Here is a 22,826-nt window from a genome sequence, read left to right on the forward strand (position 1 = left end):
TAGTCTATAGTCTAGTCTATAGTCTAGTCTATAGTCTAGTCTATAGTCTAGTCTATAGTCTAGTCTATAGTCTAGTCTATAGTCTAGTCTATAGTCTAGTCTATAGTCTAGTCTATAGTCTAGTCTATAGTCTATAGTCTAGTCTATAGTCTAGTCTTAGTCTAGTCTATAGTGCTAGTCCTATAGTCCTCTATAGTCGTCTATAGTCTAGTCTATAGTCTAGTCTATAGTCTAGTCTATAGTCTAGTCTATAGTCTAGTCTATAGCTAGTCTATAGTCTAGTCTATAGGTCTAGTGCTATAGTCTAGTCCTATAGTCTATGTCTATAGTCTAGTCTATAGTTCTAGTCTATAGTCTAGTCTATAGTCTAGTCTATAGTCTAGTCTATAGTCTAGTCTATAGTCTAGTCTATAGTCTAGTCTATAGTCTAGTCTATAGTCTAGTCTTAGTCTGTCTATAGTCTAGTCTATAGTCTAGTCTATAGGCTAGTCCTATAGTCTAGTCTATAGTCTAGTCTATAGTCTAGTCTATAGTCTCGTCTATAGTCTAGTTCTATAGTCTAGTCCTATAGTCTAGGTCTATAGTCTATTAGTCATAGGCTATAGTCTAGTTAGTCTAGTCTATAGTCTAGTCTATAGTCTAGTCTATAGTCTAGTCTATAGTCTAGTCTATAGTCTAGTCTATAGTCTAGTCTATAGTCTAGTCTATAGTCTAGTCCTATAGTCTTAGTCTATAGTCTAGTCTATAGTCTAGTCTATAGTCTAGTCTATAGTCTAGTCTATAGTCTAGTCTATAGTCTAGTCTATAGTCTAGTCTATAGTCTAGTCTATAGTCTAGTCTATAGTCTAGTCTATAGTCTAGTCTATAGTCTAGTCTATAGTCTAGTCTATAGTCTAGTCTATAGTCTAGTCTATAGTCTATTCTAGTCTATAGTCTAGTCTATAGTCTAGTCTATAGTCTAGTCTATAGTCTAGTCTATAGTCTAGTCTATAGTCTAGTCTATAGTCTAGTCTATAGTCTAGTCTATAGTCTAGTCTATAGTCTAGTCTATAGTCTAGTCTATAGTCTAGTCTATAGTCTAGTCTATAGTCTAGTCTATAGTCTAGTCTATAGTCTAGTCTATAGTCTAGTCTATAGTCTAGTCTATAGTCTAGTCTATAGTCTAGTCTATAGTCTAGTCTATAGTCTAGTCTATAGTCTAGTCTATAGTCTAGTCTATAGTCTAGTCTATAGTCTAGTCTATAGTCTAGTCTATGGTCTAGTCTATAGTCTAGTCTATAGTCTAGTCTATAGTCTAGTCTATAGTCTAGTCTATAGTCTAGTCTATAGTCTAGTCTATAGTCTAGTCTATGGTCTAGTCTATAGTCTAGTCTATAGTCTAGTCTATGGTCTAGTCTATCGTCTAGTCTATAGTCTAGTATATAGTCTAGTCTATAGTCTAGTCTATAGTCTAGTCTATAGTCTAGTCTATAGTCTAGTCTATAGTCTAGTCTATAGTCTAGTATATAGTCTAGTCTATAGTCTAGTCTATAGTCCTAGTCTATAGTCTAGTCTATAGTCTAGTCTATAGTCTAGTCTATAGTCTAGTCTATAGTCTAGTCTATAGTCTAGTCTATAGTCTAGTCTATAGTCTAGTCTATAGTCTAGTCTATAGTCTAGTCTATAGTCTAGTCTATAGTCTAGTCTATAGTCTAGTCTATAGTCTAGTCTATAGTCTAGTCTATAGTCTAGTCTATAGTCTAGTCTATAGTCTAGTCTATAGTCTAGTCTAGTTCTATAGTCTAGTCTATAGTCTAGTCTATAGTCTAGTCTATAGTCTAGTCTATAGTCTAGTCTATAGTCTAGTCTATAGTCTAGTCTATAGTCTAGGTCTATAGCTAGTCTATAGTCTAGTCTATAGTCTAGTCTATAGTCTAGTCTATAGTCTAGTCTATAGTCTAGTCTATAGTCTAGTCTATAGTCTAGTCTATAGTCTAGTCTATAGTCTAGTCTATAGTCTAGTCTATAGTCTAGTCTATAGTCTAGTCTATAGTCTAGTCTATAGTCTAGTCTATAGTCTAGTCTATAGTCTAGTCTATAGTCTAGTCTATAGTCTAGTCTATAGTCTAGTCTATAGTCTAGTCTATAGTCTAGTCTATAGTCTAGTCTATAGTCTAGTCTATAGTCTAGTCTATAGTCTAGTCTATAGTCTAGTCTATAGTCTAGTCTATAGTCTAGTCTAGTCTAGTATAGTCTATTGTCTAGTCTAGTCTAGTCTATAGTCTAGTCTATAGTCTAGTCTATAGTCTAGTCTATAGTTTAGTCTATAGTCTAGTCTATAGTCTAGTCTATAGTCTAGTCTATAGTCTAGTCTATAGTCTAGTCTATAGTCTAGTCTATAGTCTAGTCTATAGTCTAGTCTATAGTCTAGTCTATAGTCTAGTCTATAGTCTAGTATATAGTCTAGTCTATAGTCTAGTCTATAGTCTAGTCTATAGTCTAGTCTATAGTCTAGTCTATAGTCTAGTCTATAGTCTAGTCTATAGTCTAGTCTATAGTCTAGTCTATAGTCTAGTCTATAGTCTAGTCTATAGTCTAGTCTATAGTCTAGTCTATAGTCTAGTCTATAGTCTAGTCTATAGTCTAGTCCATAGTCTAGTCTATAGTCTAGTCTATAGTCTAGTCTATAGTCTAGTCCATAGTCTAGTCTATAGTCTAGTCTATAGTCTAGTCTATAGTCTAGTCTATAGTCTAGTCTATAGTCTAGTCTATAGTCTAGTCTATAGTGTAGTCGTGTAGTCTATTGTATAGCCTTGTAGTTTAAAGTGTAGTCTATAGTCTATTGTCTGGTATATATTCTTGTCTAGTGTCCTGTTCATAGTCATGTCTATATATAGTCCTGTCTATTGTTTAGTTTATAGTTTTGTCTATAGTCTGATAACAGTTTTACTCATACTTTTTTCGATTTAAGTTTAGTTAAATTTTAACAATAAGTGTTCCTATTTCCAAACCTTTACTGTAGCATTTGTTAAAAGTTGCAGGAAACGGAAATAAACACAACTGAAAAATGAAAAATAACTTTTCTTTGTTTCAAAAAATAACAGTTGTCACGTAAAGGTGTGAGTTTGTTGTTCCAAAATAAAGACAACCATGTATTACAGCTTTTACACAGATTTGTTTATATGTATGTGTTTTGTATGTATCTAAACATGTTGCTATGATTATAACAACAACATTATTATTAACCGAGAGATGTTTATTTCTATGCTCACCTATTTCACAGAGTAGTGATGGTATTGGTAAATAAACACGTGTTGAATGTAAACAATTCTAATGCTGAAATGACAAGTAGATGATTTTTATGGGTGAGGTGGTAGTTGATTGAAAGGTAAAAACCAGACCATAGACAAGACTATAGAGTAGTTCATAGACTAGAGTCTAGTCTATAGTCTAGTGTATAGTGTAGTCTATAGTCTAGTCTATAGTCTAGTCTATAGTCTAGTCTATAGTCTAGTCTATAGTCTAGTCTATAGTCTAGTCTATAGTCTAGTCTATAGTCTAGTCTATAGTCTAGTCTATAGTCTAGTCTATAGTCTAGTCTATAGTCTAGTCTATAGTTTAGTCTTTAGTCAAGTCTATAGTCTAGTCTATAGTCTAGTCTATAGTCTAGTCTATAGTCTAGTCTATAGTCTAGTCTATAGTCTAGTCTAGTCTATAGTCTAGTCTATAGTCCAGTCTATTGTCTAGTCTGTAGTCTAGTCTATAGTCTAGTCTATAGTCTAGTCTAGTCTGGTCTATAGTCTAGTCTAGTCTATAGTCTAGTCTAGTCTATAGTCTAGTCAATAGTCTAGTCTGTAGTCTAGTCAATAGTCTAGTCTATAGTCTAGTCTATGGTCTAGTCTATAGTCTAGTCTATAGTCTAGTCTATAGTCTAGTCTATAGTCTAGTCTATAGTCTAGTCTATAGTCTAGTCTATAGTCTAGTCTATAGTCTAGTCTATAGTCTAGTCTATAGTCTAGTCTATAGTCTAGTCTATAGTCTAGTATGTAGTCCAGTCTATAGTCTAGTCTATAGTCTAGTCTATAGTCCAGTCTATAGTCTAGTCTATAGTCTAGTCTATAGTCCAGTCTATAGTCTAGTCTATAGTCTAGTCTACAGTCTAGATTTAAAATAACTTATCCTGTCTTTATTTGTCGTATGAATTTTCGTTTAAATTTAGTTTCTCTTTATGCGTATGTTTAATTTACATTTTTCACTATTTATTATTACTTGTACGCCTTAGTAATAACTATTAACTCTGTTAACCACCTTAACGTATACGTAATATTTTGAAAGTTAACGATTTTTTTGGTAGTTTTAAATAAATAAACAATAAACCGTTAGAATTTGAATTACTAACCAAAAGCTTTTTATAAACTTAATAAACAACTGTTTTATTTACACTCTCTTTCTAGCTTTTGCTCTCTCTCTCATTCAAGCATTTGCTCATGTACTCATTATTACATTTGGCTTAATGTAAACAACAATATTTACTGAAGGTACCTAAGCATGCTGTTGATTTTGTTTTGGTTTTTGTTCTTATTGTTGTTATTCTCGTTGATGTCAACATATGGGTCACCAGCAGCAACAGTGTGTTTGTTGTTGTATTTTCATTCTCATTTTTGTTGTGATTGTGTTGCTGATACATATTTCGCATGTATTTAACGAAATGTTGTTGACACTCACAGTCGTGTAGACAAACGCCTGTTGGACGTGAGTGTGTATGATAAATTTATTTAGTTTGGACGGCAACGTCCTAACGAGTAGATCGTGGCGCTCGCAAAAACGCTAAAACTGCGGAAAAAAATCGAAACACGGGGTAATGTGTTAATTTCTTTTTGTATTATAAAGGGAAATAAAGAAAATAATAAAGAATTAAATGTGTTTGAGTGAATGTAAATGTAAGAAAGAGTGAAAAAAATGTGAGAAAAATAAATTTATTTAACAGCAGCAACGACGAAAAACAAAATTAAATAATACAAATGCAAATAATAATAATGACCAAAAATAAATAAAGAGCGCGAATTAAGTGAAAAAATAAAAAAAAAGTGTAACGAAATTTAAGAATAATTATGAATGAATGAATTGAAATAAATTATATTTTTTTTAAGAAAAGATAACTGCAAGATCAGATCTGAGCAAAAGGCAAGAAATTTATATATAAATAACCGTTATTTAAATTGAAATTTATGTGAAAATAATAAAACAAAAAAAAAAAAAAAAAGATAAATAAATAAGAAAATTGCAAAAAAATAACAGTTTGTGGAATAACAAAAATTAAAGAAAAATTTGGACATTTTTTAAAGAAATTTGAGAAAAAAACTTTTCGTTAAGTTTTCTAAATTAAACAAAATTTACAAAAATTGTGTTTTGAAAAAAAAAAAAAATGTTTTAAATTGAAGAAAAATGCTAAAATTATATATTTTAGACTTTAGTTGAGAAAAATTAAGTTTCGTTAAGTTTTAAAAATCCATGAAAATTAATTTTTTTTTTAAATTTTCATCAAATATTAAGTTTTTTTAAAGAATCTAATAAAAATTTTGATTTTCGATTTTCGTTAAATAAAATAAAGTTTCGTTAAGTTTTTTAAAGGGTTCAAAATTAATTTTTTTTGTGAAAATGTTTTTACTATTAAGTTACGTTAAAGAATTTAAAAAAGTTTTTGATTTTTCAACTTTCGTTAAGTAAAATAAAGTTTCGTTAAGTTTTTTAAATGGCTCAAAATGAAATTTTTTTTGGTGGATATGTCTTTACTATTAAGTTTCGTTAAAGCAACTAACAAAAATGTTCATATTCTACCTTTTCGTTAAGATAAATAAAGTTTCGTTAAGTTTTTTAAATTGCTCAAAATAAAATTTTTGTACAGATATGTGTTAACTATAAAGTTCATGTAAAGAATTTAACAAAATTTTCAAATTTTCAACTTTCGTTAAGTAAATTAAAGTTTCGTTAAGTTTTCTAATTTGCTCAAAATGAGAAATTTTTACGGATATGTGTTTACTATAAAGTCCATTTAAAGAATCTAACAACATTTTTGATTTTTCGACTTTCGTTAAATAAAATAAAGTTTCGTTAAGTTTTTAAAATGGTTCAAAATGAAAATTTTTAGCGGTTATGTGTTAACTATTAAATCCATTTAAAAAATTTAGCAAAATTTTTGAATTTTCAACTTTCGTTAAGTTAAATTAAGTTTCGTTAAGTTTTTAAAATGGTTCAAAATTAAATTTTTTAGCGGATATGTGTTAACTATTAAGTCCTTTTAAAGAATTTAACAAAATTTTTTATTTTTCTACTTTCGTTAAGAAAAATAAAGTTTCGTTAAGTTTTTAAAATGACTCAAAATTAAATACTTTTGCGGATACAAGTTAACTATTAAGTCCATTTAAAAAATTTAATAAAATTTTTTATCTTTTAACTTTCGTTAAGTTAAATAAAGTTTCGTTAAGTTTTAAAAATCGATAAAAATTTAAATTTTCTTAAAATTTGTACCAAATATTAAGACTCTTAAAAGAATCTAACAAAATTTTCAGTTTTTAAAACGTTCCATAAAGAAAATAAAATTTCGTTGAGTTTTAAAAATTTCCAAAATTTTCCAAAAAATATTAAAAAAAGAAAAAAATCCAAATCTCTAACTAATGGTTTCTTTAACCCCTCCTCCTCCCTAAATAAAAAATTTATTTCAACTGTCTTGACACCAAAAAACTAAATTTTCAACATAAAAAAATTAAATATAAAACAACAACAAAATACCATAAATTTTAAATATTTGTGTCTGTTTTAAATATTTATTAATCTACGTCAATATTTTATATTTAATAGTGTTTTAAATAAAATTTTCACAAAATCTTACTAAAAAAGAAAATTTCTAATAAAAAGAAAAGTTTAAAAATTTGTATAAAAAAGAATATAAAAATTAAAGTGTGTGTGTGTGTGTGTTTTTCTTTTAAAAATTTAATAAAAAAAATTTTACTAATTTAATTTTCTTTTATTACGGTCAAGTTTAAAGGCATCAGAAAAACTAATATCAAAATTTAAAAAAAAATCTTAAAAATTAAAACAAAAAAACAACAACAACATCATAAAAAGTGACAAACATCTTAGAGCAGTAGCTGAGTGTGTGTGTATGTATGCGGCTGAAATAGTATTCGCAGTCAACAGTTTTTGGCCAAATTGTAAGTTTATTTTATAATTTTTTTTTCTTTAAATTTAATTTGCACTTAATATAAGTATAAGTACACCATTTCCTAGAGATATCTAGAACATAGATTTATGTAAAGATTAGTTTAGAGATTGATCAAAAGATTAAGACAAAATCTATCGATCGATCTATGGAATAGTCTATAGATAGATCTATTGACCAGTCTATAGATTGATATAGAGACCAGTTTATACATTGATCTTTAGAAAAGTCTCAAGTTTGATTTATAGACCAGTCTTTAGATTTATCTATAGACCTGTCTATAGATTGATCTATAGACCAGTCTATAGATTGATCTATAGACCAGTCTATAGACTGATCTATAGACTAGTCTGTGGATTGATCTATAGATTAGTCTATAAACTGATCTATAGATCAGTTTATAAATTGATCTATAAACCAGTCTGTAGATTTATCTATAGACCAGTTTATAGATTGACGTATAGATCAGTCTATACATTGATCTATAGACCAGTCTATAGCTTGATCTATAGACCAGTCTATAGATTGATCTATGGACTAGTCTATAGTTTGATCTATAGACCTGTCTATAGTTTGATTGAGTATTTATATTGATCTATATACTAGTCTGTAGATTGATCTATAGATTAGTCTATAGAGTGATCTATAGATCAGTTTATAAATTGATCTATAAACCAGTCTATAGATTTATCTATAGACCAATTTATAGATTGATGTATAGATCAGTCTATACATTGATCTGTAGACCAGTCTATAGATTGGTCTATAGATCAATCTAGAGATTCTAAAGATCGATCTATATTCCAGTTTATAGGCTGATATATAGACCAGTCTACAAATTGATATAGAGACCAGTTTATAAATTGATATAAAGACCAATCTATCTACTGATCTGTAGACCAGTCTATAGATTGATATAGAGACCAGTTTATAGATTGATCTTTAGAACAGTCTATAGATTGGTCTATAGATCAATCTAGAGATTCTAAAGATCGATCTATATACAAGTTTATAAACTGATATATAGACCAGTCTACAAATTGATATAGAGACCAGTTTATAAATTGATATAAAGTCCAATCTATCTACTGATCTGTAGACCAGTCTTTAGATTGTTATAGAGACCAGTTTATAGATTGATCATTAGAACAGTCTATAGATCAATCTAGAGATTCTAAAGATCGATCTATATACAAGTTTATAAACTGATATATAGACCAGTCTACAAATTGATATAGAGACCAGTTTATAAATTGTTATAAAGACTAATCTATCTACTGATCTGTAGACCAGTCTTTAGATTGTTATAGAGGTCAGTTTATAGATTGATCTTTAGAAAAGTCTAGAGATTGATCTACATGTCTATAGATTGAACTATATACCAGTCTATAGGCTGATATATAGACCACACTATATATTGATCCATAAACCAATCTATAGATTGATCCATAAACCAGTCTATAGATTGATCTATAGACCAGTCTAGAGTGAGATCTATAGAACAGTCTATAGATTGATATATAGACCAGTCAATAGTTTGATCTATAGACCTGTCTATAGATTGATCTATAGACCTGTCTATAGATTGATCTATAGACCTGTCTATAGATTGATCTATAGACCAGTCTATAGATTGATCTATAGAGCAGTTTAGAGATTGATCTATAGACCAGTCTAGAGATTGATCTATAGATTAGTCGATAGATTGATCTATAGATTAGTCGATAGATTGATCTATAGACCAGTCTATAGATTGATCTATAGACTAGTCTATAGATTGATTGTAGACCACTCTATAGTTTGATCTATAGACCAGTCTATGGTTTGATCTATAGCCCTGTCTATAGATTGATCTATAGACCAGTCTATAGATTGATCTATAGACCCGTCTATAGATTGATCTATAGACCAGTCTATAGATTGATCTATAGACCAGTCTATAGTTTGATATATAGACCAGTCTACAGATTGATCTATAGACTAGTCTATAGATTGATCTATAGGCCAGTTTATAGATTGATCTATATAGGTTGATCTTGAGATTGATCTATAGATATGTCTATAGATTGATATATAGGTCAGTCTATAGATTAGTGTATAAGCTGATCCATAGATTAGTCTGTAGACCTGTCTAGAGATTAATATATAGATCAGTCTACATATATATCTGTAGTACCCTCTATATCGATCAATCTTAACACTGTTAACAGATAATTTATGGAAAATTTTTGGAATTCCTATAACTTTGCTTCTCCCTTTTTTTTTTTGCTAGGGTTTGGCAAACATTCTGCTAACACTAAACATTGTAAAATTAAAAGTATTTTTATTGCTATTTAATTTTTTTACGTAATTTTTCTTATCATTTGTACGAAAAAAAAACAAATGTTGCTAATCATTTTGAAAACAATAAATTATTTAGAAAAGAAATTTGAATTTAAATTTGTTATCGTTAAAACAAATCAAAAAAAAAAAGAACATTTTCTGTTTACTAAAGACGTGTTTGATTGATAGATTGATTAAACCCAACCTGATGGGTGGCATTTGTATGAAATGAAAACAATTGTGCCGCCTTTAAAACAGGGAAACCATAAAATTGTTATTTTTTTTTTTTTTTTTGAAAAATACACATTTTAATTAAGCAACAAGTGTTAAAGAAATTTTCGGGGTTTTCTTTTAATTATTTAGTGTTTTCTAATTTATTTGTTAAGAGTAATAAATCTTTTGTTTTCTATGTGAGTGTGTGTGTGGAGTTTCGCTAGTAGTTAGAACTGTCAATGGTTTATTAGCAATATAAACAATTCATTTGACAATTAAGGCAAACAACAAGTTTTCTTTTTCAAACCATCTGTCAAAATGTCACATTTAACTGTCAGGTTTTAAATTAGACTTAAGCTTTTTTGGCAAATAAGCCAGGGATTAACTAAAAGATAAATAGACAGGATTGAATATATTGTTATAAATTATATTAAATTTATTTTTTTTTAAGATTTTTGAGAAATTTTAAATATCTAGTGTCTTTAATTTTATTGCCCAGACTATTTGTTTAAGCTTTATCTATAATTCAAGGGAATTTGTTTAATTTTTAAATAAAATTTTTATCATTCACCCACCATCAATCAATTCGTCATATTTGAAAATTTATCAGTTTTTTTTTCTATTTCCCTTAAAGACTTGATAAAACTTTGCTAACAAAATATTAACCGAATTTTTTAGTTTTATATTTTGTAACCATAGTTTAAACAATATTTTTAATGTACCTTAATGCTTTCTTCATTTATTTAATAAACATTTTCTGTTTAAAATCAATTTTCTTTTTAAATAAAATACAACTAACTTTTAAAGAATAAATTTTCCTACACATGCTAGACAGATATTGTTTATAAACTTTTTTTGTAGCCCAAAAAAACATACAAAATTTTAATAGATTTCAATGTTAAAATAAATTTTTTTTTCATCCAATTCTTTTTCGTCTCTCAATTTCATTGTGATGATTATCAAAGTCAAAGATATAATCATAAAAAAAAAATACAAATATATGTTTGTTGAATATTTTTCATTCTTTTGCTTATTATAAAACTAAATACTACAACAAATTTGTTAAATAAAATTGTTTGTTGTTGTAGTAGTATTATTATTAATACTAAACACGCACAAAAAATGTTCTTAATAAATTGTAAATATTTTTTAAGGCGACACGATGACACCGTTTGCCAAAGAAATTTAAAATGAAAAAAAATTTTAAAATGAAAAGACATCTCTTTTCTATAGACTGATCTGTAGCTAAATCTACTGAGTGATCTAAAGATCAATCTATAGCTTGGTAAATAGATGAATCTAGAGACTAATCTATAGATCAATCTAAAGAAAAATTTTGTAGATCAATTTGTAGACTGAGCAGTAGAGCAATCTATAAAGTGATCATACCAGTCTGTAGATCAATTTATAGACTGGTCTATGGATCAATCTATGGACTGGTCTAAAGATCAATCTATAGACTGGTCTAGAGATCAATATATAGACTGACCTATAGATCAATCTATTGACGGTCTATAGATTGATCAATACAACAGTCTATAGACCGGTCAATAGATTGATTTATAGCCAATCTATAGACTGGTCTATAGATCAATGTATAGGCTGGTCTATAGATCAATCTATAGACTGGTCTATAAATGATTCTATAATAAATCTATAGACTGGTGTATAGATCAATCTATAGACTGGTCCATAAATCAATCTATAGACTGGTTTATAGATCAATTTATATACTGGTCTTTAGATCAATCTAAAGACTGATCTATAGACCATCTATAGACTGGTTTATAGATCAATCTACAGACTAGTATTTAGCTCAATCAAAAGACTGGTTTATAGATTAATCTATAGACTGGTCTATAGATCAATCTATAGACTGGTTTATAGATCAATCTATAGACTGGTCTATAGATCAATCTGTAGACTGGTCTATAGATCAATCTATAGACTGGTCTATAAATTAATATATAACCTTGTCTATATATAAATCTATAGACTGGTCTAGAAATGAATCTATAGACTGCTGTATAGATCAATCTATAGACTGCTCCATAGATCAATCTATAAACTGGTTTATAGATCAATTTATAGACTGGTCTTTAGATCAATCTAAAGACTGGTCTATAGATCAATCAAAAGACTGGTCTATAGATCAATCTATAGACTGGTTTATAGCTCAATCTATGGATTGGTCTATAGATCAATCTAAAGACTGGTTTATAGATCAATCTATAGACTGGTCTTTAGATCTATCAAAAGACTGGTTTATAGATCAATCTATAGGCTGGTCTATAGATCAATCTATAGGCTTTTCTATAGATAAGTTTATAGAATTTTCTATAGATCTACAGATTGGTCTATAAATCAATCTGTTGACTGGTCTACAAATCATTCTATAGACTAATCTATAGATCAATCTATAGACTAGTCTATAGATTAATATATAGACTGGTCTATAGATCAATATATAGACTAGTCTATATGTCAATATATAGACTGGTCTATATGTCAATATATAGACTGTTCTATAGATCAGTATATATACTGGTCTATCGATCAATCTATAGACTGGTCTCTTGATCAATCTATTGCCTGGTCTATAGGTCAATCTATAGATTGGTCTCTAAATCAATCTATAGATTGGTCTCTAAATCAATCTATAGATTGGTCTATAGATCGATATAGACTGGTCTATAGATCAATCTATAAACTATTCTATAGATCGATCTTTAGATCTGGTCTATAAATCAATCTGTAGACTGGTTTATAGATCAGTCTATCGATCAATCTATAGACTGGTCTAAAGATAAATCTAGACTGATCTATAGATCTATCTATAGACTGGTCTATATCAATCTATATACTGGTCTATAGATCAATCTATAGACTGATTTATAGATTAATCTCTAGACTGATTCATATATTAATCTTTACACTGATTTATAGATCAATCCACAGATTATTGATCTAGAGATCATTTCATAGACTGATCTATAGTTTGATCTATAGACTGGTCCATAGATCAGTCTAGAGACTGGTTCATCCATAAATAAATCTGATTTATTCATGAACAAGAGAAGAGCTGATAGATCAGCTCTTCACTATCTCTTAACCGATATATAGAACAACTGATATATAGATCAATATTTAGATAAGTATCCAATGAAAACTATCCTTTATAGGCAAGTTCTAAATTTTTGCATAATTTTTTTCAAATAAATCTAATCTCTTAATTGAAATTAACTAATAAATAAATGGCACAATTCTGTTACAAAAAAAATATAAAAATAACAATTCTAAAATTTACATTAAGAACAACATTTACAAAAATTATTAAATAATTTTCATAATTAGTCGAAAAATTTAAAAAAAAAACAAAACAACAAATATTAACATTAACACGTTCTAAATGTAAAAATCTCACAAAATAAACAAAAACAAATAAACTTGTTTATACAATTTTTGAAAGCGATACACTAGACAGATCTCTTGCTGAATTTTTAAAAAAAGAAAAAAAAGTGAACGCCTGTCCGTCTGTCTGCTGCATATAACCTACCGAGAGTCTAAAGTGACACATGGTCTGTTCAAAACTTAAAGTGGAAGTAATTTAAAAACAAAAATGTAATAGAATTCGTATTAGTATTTGAATTTAGAATATTTGTTTTGTTTGCTTTAATTTTAAATTTTAAATTGTTAATTTTGATTTCTGTTACTTTTATACATCACACACATGTGCATGATGTGCACAACAATTGCCGGGCATACAGTGGCAATATTTTCACAATTTATTATTTATTTTGATTTTTTTTGTTTGTGTATTTTTCTTGTTTATTTAAATAATTTGTGTTCGTACGTTGATATTTATATAGATCTGTGGATAGAGCATACAGATATGTGATATATATTTTTGAATATTTATTTATGTTTTTTTTTCTTTTTTGGTTTTCTGTGAATGTTTGTTAAAAATTCATACTTTTCTTCAGGGTCATTAGGTGTCTGTGTTTTTTCTAGTTCTAGTTTTTCAATTCATATTTAAATCAATGTTTTTTTTTTAATAAAATTTTTAAGAAATATTACAAAAAAGTCACGTATTTTATATAAAATTTTTATGAATTATTGAAATTTTCATGAGAAAAATAAAATATTTAAAAAAATGCTTTAGTTAAAAAAAAAAAATTTGTAGAGAAAATTTAGCTCTAGATGAGTGTAGTGAGTGATCTATAGGTGAGACTAGAGTTTGATCTATAGATCAATCTAGAGAATGATCTAAAGATCAGTTTGGAGATTGATAGAGATTAATCTAAAGATCAGTCTAAAGATAGAACTAAAGATTAGTCTATAGATAAATCTCTAGCCTCACCTATAGATCAGTCATGAAAATGTTGCTCAAGATCAGTCTAGTGATTGATCTATAGGTGAGGCTAGATATTGATCTATAGTTCAGTTTATAGATTGATCTAAAGATCTCTCTATAGATTCATCTAAAGATCGGTCTATAGATTGATCTAGAGATCAGTCTGTTGTTGGTCTAAAGATCAGTCTATAGATTGATCTAAAGATCAGTCTATAGATTGATCTAAAGATCAGTCTATGGATTGATCTAAAGATCAGTCTATTGATTGATCTAAAGATCAGTGTATAGATTGATCTAAGTATCAGTCTTTAGGTTGGTTGATCAGTCTAAAGATTAATCTATAAGTCAGTTTAGAGATTGATCTCTACCTCAGTCTAAATACTGATGTAAAGATCAGTCTATATATTGACCTATAGACCAATATATATCTATAGATTTGTCTATAGATTGATGTAAAGATCAGTCTATAGATTGATCTAAAGATCAGTCTATTGTTGGTCTAAAGATCGGACTATAGATTGATCTTAAGATCAGTCTATAGATTGATCTAAAGATCAGTCTATAGATTGATCTAAAGATCTTTCTAAAGATCAGTTATAGATTGATCTAAAGATCTTTCTAAAGATCAGTTATAGATTGATCTAAAGATCTTTCTAAAGATCAGTTATAGATTGATCTAAAGATCAGTCTATAGATTGATCTAAAGATCAGGCTATAGATTGATCTTTAGATCAATCTATAGATCAGTCTAAAGATTGATCTATAAGTCAGTTTAGAGATTGATCTATACATCAGTCTATAGACTGATCAATAGAGCTGGTTAAATACTGATATAAAGATCAGTCTATAGATTGACCTATAGACCAATATGGAGATTTATCTTTAGATCAGTCTAGTAATTGATTTATGGATCAGTCTATAGATTGATTTATGAATTAGTGTAGAGATTGATCTATAGATTACTTTGACATATAAATAAGTCTTTAGATTATTCTATAGATTGATCTATAGATCTGTCTTAAGATTAATCTATATATTAGTATAGAGATTGATCTAAATAACCGTTTAAAGATTGGCCTAAAGTCTAGTTTAGGGATTGATCTATAAATCAGTATAAATATTGATATATAGGTCAGTCTATAGATTGATCTATATATCAGTCTATAGATTGATAAGTCTGTAGATCAGTCTAGATGTTGACATATATAACAGTCAAGAGATTGATCTATAGACCAATCTTTGATAAATCTATATACTAGTCTAGTGATTGATCTACAGATAAGTCTAGATAGTTTTCTATAGATTAGTCTAGAGACTGATCTATAGATCAGTCAAGAGATTGATATATAGATCAGTCTACAGATTGATCTATAGATCAGTCTAGATGTTAATCGATAGATCATTTTAGAGATTAATCTATTGGTCAGTCGAAATATTGAGCTTTAAAAGAGAGAGATCGCTCTATAGATCAGTTTAGAAACTGATCAGTCGAAAGATTGATCTGTAGATCAGTCAAGAGATTGCCCTATAGATCAGGATATAGATTGATCTATAGACCAGTTTATAGGTTGATCTACAGATCAGTCTAGATCTGTCTAAAAGTCAGTTTAGAGGTTGATCTATACATCAAAAGATCAGGTTAAATACTAATGTAAAGATCAGTTTATAGATTGATCTATAGACCAATCTGGAGATTGATCTATAGATCAGTCTAGAGATTGTTCTATAGATCAGTCTAGATATTGATGTATGGATCAATCTAGAGATTCATCTATGTATAGATCAGTCTAGAAATTAATCTATAGATCAGTTTAGAGTTTGGTCTATTGATCAGTCTAGAGATTGATCTATTGATTATTCTCGAGATTGGTATATTGTTCAGTCTGCAGGTTGCTCTATATATAAGTTTAGAAATCGATCTATAATCCATTTAAAGATTGATCTATAGATCAGTCTAGAGAATGATCTCTCCATAGATTGATAAGTAGATCATTATAAAGATTGATCTGTGGATTAGTCCAGAGATTGATCTATAGTCTGAGAACAATTTTTCTATAGAAAAAGTTGTTTTCGTTTAAACAATTGTGAAATTAACGTTTTTGCTAATATCTTGCGAAGTTTTTACAACAAGTTTGTTAAACTTCTAAAGTGTTGGATTTGTATTACCTCAACTTTTTTATCTTGCTGTGTTTGCCTAATTGACTTCAATAACTTTTGTTGCTCAATCGGAAACACGTGTATAAATCAAACGTCAAGTAGGCCTAGAAAACTTTAACAAAACTTTAATTTATAACAATATGAAGAAGATTTAGCTTTTAGGGAATTAAGGAAATAATTACGAACATTTTAGCTAAATGACTAGTATATCAGAGAGAGAGAGTAAAAACTGCTGGTAATGCAAAAGTTGTTTTGTGTTCAAAATGTTAATTTTTTGCTTACCTAAGCTTTTAAGCTAAAATGTGTTTTTCTTTTGCACTCTTTTTAAAAAAATTTGTTTCTTAAATCCTTAATGAATGTAAATGTAGCATTTCATTAACATTCCAACAAATTGCTTCATTTTCAAAAGATTTGTATTTTCAGGAGTTTATTTTCAGCTCTATCAGCATAAATAAATTACATATTTTCTTTGTATTACAGCCTAATTTTTTTACTTTACCAAGAGGAGCTTGCTTTTCTAATTATTTGGGGATTTCAAAACTTTTTTTTCTCCCCCATTTGCAACTGTTGCGTTTTTTTTTTTGTTTTGTTCTCTCTTCTACTTCTGCGGCATTAAACATGAATAAATATTAAATAAAACACTTGAGATTTTTTGTTGTTGTACATATTTGTAATTACTAACAGATTTGTCTTTTAGTTTTCTCGTATGAGTTTTGAATTTCGCCTAGAGTTTTGGGTTTTTTTTTTTGGTTTCTGCTAAAATGTCGTTACATTGATATTTGTTTGTGTGAAAAATTAAGCCGTAGGCTGATTTGTCTCATGATTATTTCTGTACGATAATTTAATATAAATGTAATTATTTTGTTAAAACAACTTTTATTTGTTGTATGATTTGATTTGCACAACAAATTAATTTACAAGCAATTAATGGACACTGAAAGAAAAACTAGAATAGCTGTTTAATCTAGAGCAATATTTTATGGCGAAAAAGTGTAGAGAAAAGTTGTTTATAGATTGATCTATAGACTAGTCCATAGATTGATCTATAGCAGCGGTTCCCACCGTTTTTTACTTCGCGGACCCCTTGAGGAATTTATTTAATTTCACGGACCCCCATACATATTTTGATATCTTATTGTTATAAATAACACTGTGATACAAAAGTGAAGAAAAATAAAATGCAGGCGTTCTCATATACCAATTCTATTTCGCTATAGTCCATAGAGTACGAATATATTTTTAGTTTTCCCCTATCACTTCGTTAACTTACTTTTTAAGAGCAAAAGATGCGAAAAAGAGCCATTTTTGAAGTTTTAAATTTGAAAAATCATAAGTTTAGTAGTTTTCATCCGATTTTCAAATCCGATATTTTTTTTAATGATACAAGTGTCTTTTAATCCAAAAAAAAAAAAAAAATCCAAAATTTATGGTCAAATGTCTGAGTTACGGTAGTTTAAGTAAAAAAATTCACACTTTTTTAAAAAATTTTCATTTTCATCATGCTCTACTTTGACCATGAGGCAGTGAGTTCATCTTTTATTACTTTCCTGAAGAATCACATAAAGGAAGGTTTCTAAAACTTTTTATTTCATAAAAATCTATGAAAAACTGGATGATTTATGCCAATTTTTCTAATAGCATGTTTCTCGAATTTTTGGTTTTCTCCATACAAATTAATTTTTGTATAAAAATGTTTATAAACATTTTTTAAACTTGTTACAAAGAAAACCAGAAACATGAACGTTTTTGTATGGAAGAAATATGCTATATTTTTATAAAACTTAGCACAACTCATAACCTTTTTCATCGATTATCATAAATTGACCATCATTGGAAACCCAACTTAATGTGCCTTTTTTCAAATGTAATAAAAGCTAAAGTTACTGCTTCATGGCCAACGTAGAGCAGTATGAAAATTAAAAATTGTGAAAAAAGTGTGAGTTTTTTTACTTAAATGGCCGTAACCAAGACATTAATCATAAATTTTGGATTTATTTTTTTGGGTTGAAAGACAACACTTGTATCTTTAAAACAAAATATCCAATTTGAAAATCGGTTGCAAACTACCATACATATATTTTTTTTAAAGTTAAAACTTCAAAAATAGCTCTTTTTCACATCTTTTGCTCTTAAAAAGGAACTAAACGAAGTGATCGGGAAAAATTAAAAATAAATTCCTACTCTATGGACTATAACGAAATGGAATTGGTATATGAGAACCCCTGCATTTTTTGCTGTATCACTGTGTAATTGTTCGTCCGAAAATTGTCTTGGTCCATAAACCCTATAAAATATTCCCGTACATTGAGAATATTTAGTATTTCGGAGATGTTTTCAATTGCATGGTTTTAAATATAGAATGACTTCTAACATGATGTTTAATTTTATGATCGTGAGAGCTTTCATGTTCATTTCTCGTCAAGGTAGAGAAAAGGTTTCTTTAACAAGTATTGTCGACATGTGCTTATAGAGTCATGTTTCTAAATTTTTTTGCGATTGCATAGGAGTGAGCTGAGTATGTAAGCTAAGTTTTCGGGAAAATATGTGAAAGTTAGACTTCTTCGATGTTGTTGCGGAATGCATTACCCACATAACATATGACCTGAACTCTTTGCGAATGTACTGTGAATTTGGATCTTAAATTTGAATTTTAAAATACCTACGAATTATTTTACTGCGTGGTTTTGACTATTTACGCAAAACGCTATGAATTTTCTGAAGTTGATTTAATAATATTGGACAACAAAATGAAGTTAAAATCTGTGTATCACGTTGGAATGGAATATTTATATTTAAAATTAACTAGATTAACACTTTTGCTTACAATTTAAAAAAATATTATGAAATGTGACCTAACTTCATATTCCGGGATACCAGTATCAGTATTTAATTCTAAGGCAAATCATTATCCGTCTGCTATAAAAACATTTATTTCGATACATATATATTTATAAAAATTACAAATCACGTAATACTTTACTTTATAAAAGTGAAACAATAAATTTGTAGGGCCTAGCTTCATCCTGATAAACGACCGAAACAATAAAATTCAAAGAGTCACCAACAAATCTGGGATTATTGAATAAAAATTGTGTATTTTAGTATTTATGAAAAATTTGGAGATATTTTAGTATTTATGAAAAATTTGGAGATATTTTAATATTTTCTAACATATAGAGAATATTTTTTATTCATGATTTTTTTCGTTCGTCTTCGCGGACCCCCTAGGATTTTGCTACGGACCACTAGGGGTCCGCGGACCCCCTTTTGGGAACCGTTGATCTATAGACTAGTCTATAGATTGATCTATAGTCCATAGATTGATCTATAGACTAGTCTATAGATTGATCTATAGACCAGTCTATAGATTGATCTATAGACCAGATTATATACTGGTCTATAGATTGATCTATAGACCAGTCCATTGATTGATCTATAGAACAATCTACAGATTGATCTATAGAACAATCTACAGATTGATCTATAGAACAATCTACAGATTGATCTATAAAACAACCTACAGATTGATCTATAAAACAATCTACATATTGATCTATAGAACAATCTACAGATTGATCTATAGACCAGTATATATATTGATCTACAGACCAGTCTATAGATTGATCTATAGACCAGTCTTTAGATTGATCTATGGACCAGTCTATAGATTGATCTATAGACCAGTCTATAGATTGATCTATAGACCAGTCTATAGATTGATCTATAGACCTGTCTGTAGATTTATCTATAGACCAGTCTACAGATTGATCAATAGAACAGCCCATAGGTTGATCTATATACCAATCTACAGATTGATCTATAGACCAGTCTATAGATTGATCTATAGACCAGTCTATAGATTGATCTATAGACCAGTCTATAGATTGATCTATAGACCAGTCTATAGATTGATCTATAGACCAGTCTATAGATTGATCTATAGACCAGTCTATAGATTGATCTATAGACCAGTCTATAGATTGATCTATAGACCAGTCTATAGATTGATCTATAGACCAATCTACAGATTGATCTATAGACCAGTCTATAGATTGATCTATAGACCAGTCTATAGATTGATCTATAGACCAGTCTATAGATTGATCTATAGACCAGTCTATAGATTGATCTATAGACCAGTCTATAGATTGATCTATAGACCAGTCTATAGATTGATCTATAGACCAGTCTATAGATTGATCTATAGACCAGTCTATAGATTGATCTATAGACCAGTCTATAGATTGATCTATAGACCAGTCTATAGATTGATCTATAGACCAGTCTATAGATTGATCTATAGACCAGTCTATAGATTGATCTATAGACCAGTCTATAGATTGATCTATAGACCAATCTATAGATTGATCTATGGACCAGTCTATAGATTGATCTATAGACCAGTCTATAGATTGATCTATAGACCAGTCTATAGATTGATCTATAGACCAGTCTATAGACCAGTCTATAGATTGATCTATAGAACAGATCTAAAGATCAGTCTAGATCTATATCTATAAGTCAGTTTGGAGATTGATCTATACATCAGTCTATAGACTGATCATTAAGATCAGGTTAAATACTGATGTAAAGGATCAGTCCATAGAATGACCTAAAGACCAATTTGGAGATTGATCTATAGACCAGTCTAGAGATTGACCTATAGACAAGTCTATAGATTGGTCAATAGACCAGTCTATAGATTGACCTATAGAACAGTCTATAGATTGATCTATAGACCATTCTATAGAATGATCTATATGCAGGTTTATGGATTGATCTATATACTAGTCTATAGATTGATCTCTAGACAAGTCTATAGATTGATCTATAGACAAGTCTATATGTTGATCTATAGACAAGTCTATATATTGATCTATAGACAAGTCTATAGATTGATCTATAGACAAGTCTATAGATTGATCTATAGATAAGTCTATAGAATGATCTATAGACAAGTCTATAGAATGATCTATAGACAAGTCTATAGAATGATCTATAGACAAGTCTATAGAATAATCTATAGACAAGTCTATAGAATGATCTATAGACAAGTCTATAGAATGATCTATAGACAAGTCTGTAGAATGATCTATAGACAAGTCTATAGAATGATCTATAGACAAGTCTATAGAATGATCTATAGACCGGACTATAGATTGATTTATAGACCAGACTATAGATTGATCTAGAGACTAGTCTACAGATTGATCTATAGACTAGTCTATAGAGCCGTTTTTGAATGAATGAGATTTATTTCACATTTCTCTAAATAATTCCCGCTAATTATAATGTATTTCTGACATTTATACGATAAAACGTCATTTGTTATAGTTTGATTTTGAAAATCTAAAAAAACCCTCAACCCGTTTATTTTTGTTCTTTTAATGTTTTTGCAATTTTCTATTAATAATTAAATTTGACATTTATTGGCTGGCAAGTGTTAAGAAAATTATTAGAAAAAAAAAAAACTTATAAAATTAAATCTATATAATGCAATTTTTAATTTTATTACAAAATAAAGAAAAAAAAAATGTTAATATTCATTTAAAATCAATGATACACGAACAATTAATAAAAATAAATATATGGAAAATAAATCATTAATAATAATGAAACATTTTTGGGGAAAATTTTGAGAAATATTTTGAAATATTGAATGACAAGTACATAGTGCTTGAAATTCGAAATTTTATGATTAATAAGATTAATACTTAAGAAAATTGCAAAATTATTAGAAATTTAAATTAAAATTAAATTTAAATTAAATTTTGCAATATTTTGAAAAATGTTCTCATGTTTGAAGGAAAATTAACATATTTCATGTTTAGAAATTATTTAATTAGTGGTATTTAATAGTTTTTGGTTTCTTTTCTTAGAAAAAATTAAATTCCCAAAATGGGGATTTTTTAAAATTTTTTGGGAATTCTGGGATTCAATTTAATTTATGTAAATAGCTAATTTTTAATATTGTTTAATTAATTTATATCAATTTTTTGTATTAAAATCTAATTTAAACACTTCCCCGTAAAGGGATTTTTATTAAAATTTCTGGGAATTATGAAAAATTGCTTTAAAACATAAAATTTATTTTTTATGCCTAATATTACTTAAGAAATATAACAATTTCTTTGTAGAAATCCTGAAAATAGTGTATTCCCAAAATGGAGATTTTTGAAAAAAATTTGGGAATTAAGGGATTTTGTTTAATTTATGTAAATAGCTAATTTTTAAGGTTGTTTAAGGAATCTATATCAATTTTTTGTATTAAAATCAAATTTTTACACTTCCCCGGAAAGTTATTTTTCTTAAAATTTCTAGGAATTATGAAAAATTGATTTAAAATATAAAATTTTGTCAAATTTATTTTTTATACCTAATATTACTTAAGAAATATAACAGTTTCTTTGTAGAAATCCTGAAAATAGTGAATTCCCAAAATGGAGATTTTAGAAAAAAATTTGGGAATTAAGGGATTTTGTTTAATTTATGAAAATAGCTAATTTTTAAGGTTGTTTAAAGAATTTATATCAATTTTTTGTATTAAAATCTAATTGTTACACTTCCCCGGAAAGGGATATT

The 22,826-nt window shown here is 28.3% G+C and overlaps 1 protein-coding gene across 5 annotated transcripts in view; it reads left to right on the forward strand.

Annotated features, from left to right (window-relative positions):
• The first annotated feature begins 4,558 nt into the window (after positions 1-4,558).
• Positions 4,559-22,826, forward strand: part of LOC119600226 (adenylate cyclase type 2) — a 127,881-nt gene continuing 109,613 nt past the window's right edge. Inside the window, exons 1-2 of one of the 5 annotated variants that reach the window (XM_037950321.1) lie at positions 4,559-4,940; positions 7,018-7,190. The gene's annotated coding sequence lies outside the window, so the exon portion shown is untranslated. The remainder of the gene's footprint in view (positions 4,941-7,017; positions 7,191-22,826) is intronic. The other 4 variants (XM_037950322.1, XM_037950323.1, XM_037950324.1 and 1 more) reach the window with 4 other exon arrangements.

Source organism: Lucilia sericata, unplaced genomic scaffold, assembly GCF_015586225.1.
Source record: "Lucilia sericata isolate MDLA Ls3-8-SP2 unplaced genomic scaffold, ASM1558622v1 Contig000108F_arrow, whole genome shotgun sequence".
NCBI lineage: Eukaryota > Metazoa > Arthropoda > Insecta > Diptera > Calliphoridae > Lucilia > Lucilia sericata.